The sequence below is a fragment of the Palaemon carinicauda genome, chromosome 24 (assembly GCF_036898095.1).
Source record: "Palaemon carinicauda isolate YSFRI2023 chromosome 24, ASM3689809v2, whole genome shotgun sequence".
Classification (NCBI taxonomy): domain Eukaryota; kingdom Metazoa; phylum Arthropoda; class Malacostraca; order Decapoda; family Palaemonidae; genus Palaemon; species Palaemon carinicauda.
In genome coordinates, this window is record NC_090748.1 from 6,610,750 (window position 1) to 6,617,567 (window position 6,818).

Here is a 6,818-nt window from a genome sequence, read left to right on the forward strand (position 1 = left end):
CGAAACAAGGCGGGACCCACTCTTGGCCTCTGTTCGAGATTGCAAGACTGCTCCTCATCTGGGCGAAGGAAAGGAAGGTGACTCTTTTGACGCGGTTCATCCAGGGAGTCAACAATGTGAGCGCAGACAGACTCAGCAGGAAAGGTCAGGTTCTCTCCACAGAATGGATTCTGCACCCGGACATCTGCAAGAGTCTGTGGCGGTTATGGGGTCGACCTCTCGTGGATCTCTTTGCCACCGCGAAGACCAAACGACTAGAGTGTTACTGCTCTCCGGTTCCGGACCCCGAAGCTTTACACATAGACGCTTTTCTGATGAACTGGTCACACATGGAGGTTTATGCCTTTCCTCCGTTCAAGATCCTTTACAAAGTGATTCAGAAGTTCGTTTCACACGAGGAGACCAGAATGACACTGATAGCTCCGTTCTGGCCGTCAAGGAACTGGTTTCCAGAGGTACTGGAATGGATGGTGGATGTCCCGAGAAGCCTTCCCATGAGACCCGATCTTCTCAGACAACCTCACTTGGCCCGAAATCATCAAAACCTCCGAGCTCTACGTCTGACTGCCTTCAGACTATCGAAAAACTCGCTAGAGCTAGAGGATTTTCGAAGAAGGCAGCCAAGGCAATTGCAAGGGCAAGAAGGTCTTCAACCATCAAGGTGTATCAGTCCAAGTGGGAGTTGTTCAGGGAATGGTGTAGAACTAACGCGATTTCCTCTTCCAGTACATCGCTTTCCCAAATAGCAGATTTTTTCTTGGACCTTAAAACTAAGCATAACTTCTCGTCATCAACTATTAAAGGTTACAGGAGTATGTTGGCGACGGTTTTTCGACACAGGAACCTAGACCTTTCTGATAATAAGGATCTACGAGATTTACTTAGGTCTTTTGATACGACCAAGAAGATTCAAACGGCTCCCATCGCCTGGAATTTGGATGTTGTCCTTAAATTTCTCATGAGTGACAGATTTGAGCCTTTACACTCGGCTTCATTTAAGGACTTAACCTTGAAAACCCTTTTTCTAGTTACCCTCGCCACTGCGAAAAGAGTTAGTGAAGTTCACGCTTTAAGCAAGAACATTGGTTTTCGGAATGGGAAAGCCATTTGTTCTTTACAACTGGGGTTTCTGGCCAAGAACGAAAACCCTTCTCGACCATGGCCCAAATCCTTCGAGATTTCTAACCTTTCTGATTTGGCTGGCGATGAATTGGAAAGGGTTCTCTGTCCAGTTAGAGCTCTACGGTGTTATGTGGACAGAACTAAGAATCTGAGAGGTAACTCAGACGCTCTGTGGTGTGCAGTTCGGAAACCCTCGATGCCCATGTCCAAGAATGCCTTGTCTTTTTTCGTTAGATTGTTGATTCGAGAAGCTCATGCTCAGTGTGATGAGTCGGATCAGAGGCTCCTCAAAGTCAAGACACATGAAGTCAGAGCGGTAGCGACTTCAGTGGCCTTTAAACAGAACCGTTCTCTGCAAAGTCTGATGGATACAACATTTTGGAGAAGTAAGTCTGTTTTTGCATCCCATTATTTGAAGAATGTTCAGACTCGCTATGAGGACCTTTTTACGTTGGGTCCTTTTATAGCTGCTAATGCGATAGTAGGTGAATGATCTACCACTACGTTCCCTTTTTTCCTAATACCCCTTTTCTATCTCTTGGAACTCGTTTGTTATGGTTGTTTGTGGAGATTGGGCGTCAGTCTTCCGCAATCTTTGATTTGGCTAGGTGGTCAATTTGTTCCTTGAGTGCACCCGGAACAAGGGTATTGGTTGAGGTCCTGTCATGTTATAGGTGTTTGTACCGTTTGACAGCTCCTAGAGATTTTCAGCCCGAGTGGATTACTGGATCTCTTAAGGATAGCGGACGAAATGAGGCAGAGTATCATTGCTGTCAGCTTCCTTATCAGGTGAGAACTGCTTAAGTTTATTGTATGTAACCCTTAAGTGAATTTTCTGTATGTAGCTGTCTCTGACCCGCCACCAAGGGGTGTCAATCAGCTCTTTTATATAACCAGCGGGTAAGTTTTATATTTAAAAATGATATTTTCATAATAAAATAAATTTTTGAATATACTTACCCGCTGGTTATATAAATTTAACACCCTCCCTCCTCCCCTCTAGAGACTACCTATGGTATGGCTATGAGGCATGGAAGAACTGGAGTTGGTGTGTAGTTCCACCTGTTCTACCGCTAGGGTGCGGTTGGTACACCTGGCGTATCTTCGATAGCGCGAGATTTGAATTTTCTGCCCTGGCGTCAGGGACTTCAGCTCTTTTATATAACCAGCGGGTAAGTATATTCAAAAATTTATTTTATTATGAAAATATCATTTCTGTCTCCATCACTTTCATTCCCCACAACTCCGATCCATACATCACAGTTGGTACAATCACTTTCTCATATAGAACTCTCTTTACATTCATGCCCAACCCTCTATTTTTTACTACTCCCTTAACTGCCCCCAACACTTTGCAACCTTCATTGACTCACTGACGTACATCTGCTTCCACTCCACCATTTGCTGCAACAACAGACCCCAAGGAATTAAACTGATCCACCTCCTCAAGTAACTCTCCATTCAACATGACATTCAACCTTGCACCACCTTCCCTTCTCGTACATCTCATAACCTTACTCTTACCCACATTAACTCTCAACTTCCTTCTCTCACACACCCTTCCAAATTCTGTCACTAGTCGGTCAAGCTTCTCTTCTGTGTCTGCTACCAGTACAGTATCATCCGCAAACAACAACTGATTTACCTCCCATTCATGATCATTCTCGCCTACCGATCTTATAGAATTTTAATTTCCTTAAGCCCTGTCCACACGATCAAGCATGCTCAACAGGCAAACACTGATACCAGACCACAATGGGTTGTGAGAATGAGGGCTGATAATGTTAGAAGCTGGGAAACCACAGACAGGGATCTGGCTGCGCTGTGTGTTGCCAGATCCCTGCCTGTGGTTTTCCCGGTTCTAACACCTTAGCCCTCATTTTTACTGCCTATTGTGGTCTGGTATCACTGTTTGCCCGTTAAGCATGCTTGATTGTGTAGACAGGGCTTTATGATGAAAAGATGATATACAGAATTTTTAAAGTTAAGGCTATGAGGGGCATGAGACGCGCAAATGATTTGGTTCATTCTGCCCTACACGGAAGGTGCCCACTGTCAAAGTGGCTTTGCAGGTTAGAGTAGGAATATTGACCAGTGGCATCAACACCTATTTAACCTCCTTGATTTACAGTAGTGTTGTTGAATTTAACCAGAATATCTAAAGCCTCAACACTGTATTTTTAGCTTTTGGCTAGTTTGCATACTCGCCAAGCATAAAAGCATCTTCATAATTGTTACTAGAGTAACATTTAAAACATTGATAATGTAATTTTCTTTGAAATATTTTGTCTTGCTATGATTACATACCATTGAGAAGCTAAAATATCTTGATCATTGTATTAAGGCTGAAGTGTTAATTATAATAGCTACAGTTTAAAGCTTAGTTTGTTCCGTAACCGAAATACAAACCACGCTATTTACAAAGGGTTATTACTTTTAGCGTAGCTGAAATGGCGAGCCATTAGAATTTAACGAGGGTGTATTACCCCCGCGCTAGTTAGCGGGGGGGTAGGGGAGTGGTAGCTAGCTACCCCTCCTCCCCCTCACACACAGGTGAATACTCACTTTCACTTTTGGCTCGGACTGTGACAGACGTCTCTGTCTTGGTCCTCGCTTGGCAGCCATTGTCTGTTTTGTCTTTACTTAATCGCTTACTTTTCTTTTACTCAATATATATGTAAACATGTTTTCATGTTTGTATATATATTTGAGTATAGAAATAAGTAAGTTTCCTTTTCAGATGTGTGTGTGTAGTGTACGATATCTACGTGGAGGCCTCGGCAGTTAGGCCACCACGGCCTAATTTTATGGGTTGCGATCGAGTTTGACTTCGGTCTTTCTCTCTCTCTCTCTCTTGAGGTCGTTCACCCTTTTACTATGTTTTACTACGCCCTTGTAGCTTCCTTCCCGTGTGGGTGGGGTTGCTACGCCGTACATTTTGTCTCAATTAGTTTATGAATCTAATTGTAGTTGTTAATTTTTCAGCTTGTAGAACGATTCCTTTCGGGGTTTTCGTTTTTTCTTTAGTGTTCATTCATTTTTAAATTACATAATTACATAGTTACATAATTATAATTGTTATAATTCTGTTTTGGTTACAGCTCTCCTTCCGCGAGTGTAAGTGGTTGTGAGGGCACGTGCCTGTTGTGTAATTCTTGTTCCTTTTCCTCGGGATTCCTCTTCGGAGCCTTCCCGGGGGAATGAATGTGTACTAATATTATTTGTTTTATTTTTTTTTACAGTTACCGATCTAGTTCGTTTCTGTAATATAGCAACGGTGTGAGCTGTCTGGTTGAGTCCTGGGGATTCGGCTGTTGCTGCCTCCCCCCTTGTATTGTCGTCAGGGGCGTGTCTCCTTCTACTGGTAGTACTCCCGTGTCGACGGACAGCTCTCCAGTTCATTTTAGAACAGTCAGGAGGCTTGCCTCCTTGGGCGGATAACTTTCCTTCCGAGGGAAGTTTTTTCCTGTCCAGGCTTGAGCTTTTCCTCTTTTGGGGGGTTCTTCTCTTGCCTTTTTTTCGTGCGACTATGCTCTTGGTGCTGAGCGGTCGCACCTGCAGTTTCGCTCAAGGGGCTGGGCAACTGCAGGAGCTCCTCTTCGGAGGATTGCCCCTTTTAGGTCACTGGCTGACCAGTCTCTTCCACGAAGTGTTTCTCTTTCGTTCGCGAGAGAGTACACTCATAGAGACTCCTCTTCGGAGGTTTCTTCTGTTGCTGTTGCTGTTGGCCTCCCTCGCCGTAAGGCCCTCCGTCCGCCTCGTCGTAAGGGCCTCTCATCTCCCTATAAGGGTGCTTGAGGCGCCTTTTTGAATCTCCGTTTGCAGCCTACAACTTCTTTTTCTCGATCTTCCGTCTTGGTGCAGATGGACAGCAGTCTAATCTCGTCTTCCGACGGGCAACGGTCTTCCCGACGGACAACGGTCTTCCCGACGGACAGCGGTCTTCCGACGGACATCAGTCTCCCGGCGGACAACGTTCCCTTCGGGGCAAAGGGTTGCCCCCACGGGGGTTCTTCCCTTGCGTGTCAGGGTTTCCCTGCGCGCCCTTCTGTTCGTCAGCGCTCTCCTGTTCGTCAGCGCTTTCAAGATGATCTTCCCTGCGGTTCCTGTTACGTGCCCTGTGCGCCCACGTTCGCCCTCGCGATCTAGAACTTCGGTTCAGGTCGGGGTCAAGGACTCTTCTTTGTGCAGGCTTCCACGCGTAGCCTTCTGCTCGTCAGCGATCATCAGCTCGTCAGCGATCATCAGCTCGTCAGCGATCATCAGCTCGCCAGCGATCGTCAGCTCGTCAGCGATCATCAGCTCGCCAGCGATCTCCGGATCGCCCACGTGTGTTACAGCTGGCACGCCAACGTTCTCCAACACTTCTGAAGGAACATGGTTCGCCAGCTACTAGCTCAACTGCGGATCGCCATCGCGCGACCCTCAACTGCAGATGCTGATCGCCATCGCGCGACCCTCAACTGCGGATGCTGATCGCCATCGCGCGACCCTCAACTGCGGATGCTGATCGCCATCGCGCGACCCTCAACTGCAGATGCTGATCGCCATCGCGCGACCCTCAACTGCGGATGCTGATCGCCATCGCGCGACCCTCAACTGCGGATGCTGATCGCCATCGCGCGACCCTCAACTGCAGATGCTGATCGCCATCGCGCGACCCTCAACTGCGGATGCTGATCGCCATCGCGCGACCCTCAACTGCGGATGCTGATCGCCATCGCGCGACCCTCAACTGCGGATGCTGATCGCCATCGCGCGACCCTCAACTGCGGATGCTGATCGCCATCGCACAACCCTGAACGATTGCCCGCTTACGCATGCTGCTCCTCATCGCACCACCCTGAACGATCGCCCTCCTGCAGATGCTGATCACCATCGCACCCTTTCACGCGATCATTCACCTGCGCATGCTGCTCGCCATCGCACAACCCTGCACGATTGCCCGCTTACGCATGCTGCTCCTCATCGCACCACCCTGAACGATCGCCCTCTTGCGGATGCTGATCACCATCGCACCCTTTCACGCGATCATTCACCTGCGCATGCTGCTCGCCATCGCACAACCCTGAACGATTGCCCGCTTACGCATGCTGCTCCTCATCGCACAACCCTGAACGATCGCCCTCTTGCGGATGCTGATCACCATCGCACCCTTTCACGCGATCATTCACCTGCGCATGCTGCTCGCCATCGCACAACCCTGAACGATTGCCCGCTTACGCATGCTGCTCCTCATCGCACCACCCTGAACGATCGCCCTCCTGCAGATGCTGATCACCATCGCACCCTTTCACGCGATCATTCACCTGCGCATGCTGCTCGCCATCGCACAACCCTGAACGATTGCCCGCTTACGCATGCTGCTCCTCATCGCACCACCCTGAACGCTCGCCCTCTTGCGGATGCTGATCACCATCGCACCCTATCACGCGATCATTCACCTACACATGCTGCTCGCCATCGCTTACCGCCAGCGATCTTCTTCACCTACGCGGCAGCACGATCCCTCGCCGTCACGCCCATTCGCCTGCGCGCCCGCGCGATCGCTCGCCTGCGCGCCCGCGCGATCGCTCGCCTGCGCGCCCGCGCGATCGCTCGCCTGCGCGCCCGCGCGATCGCTCGCCTGCGCGCCCGCGCGACCGCTCGCCTGCGCGCCCTCGCGACCACTCGCCTGTGCGCCCGCGCGACCGTTC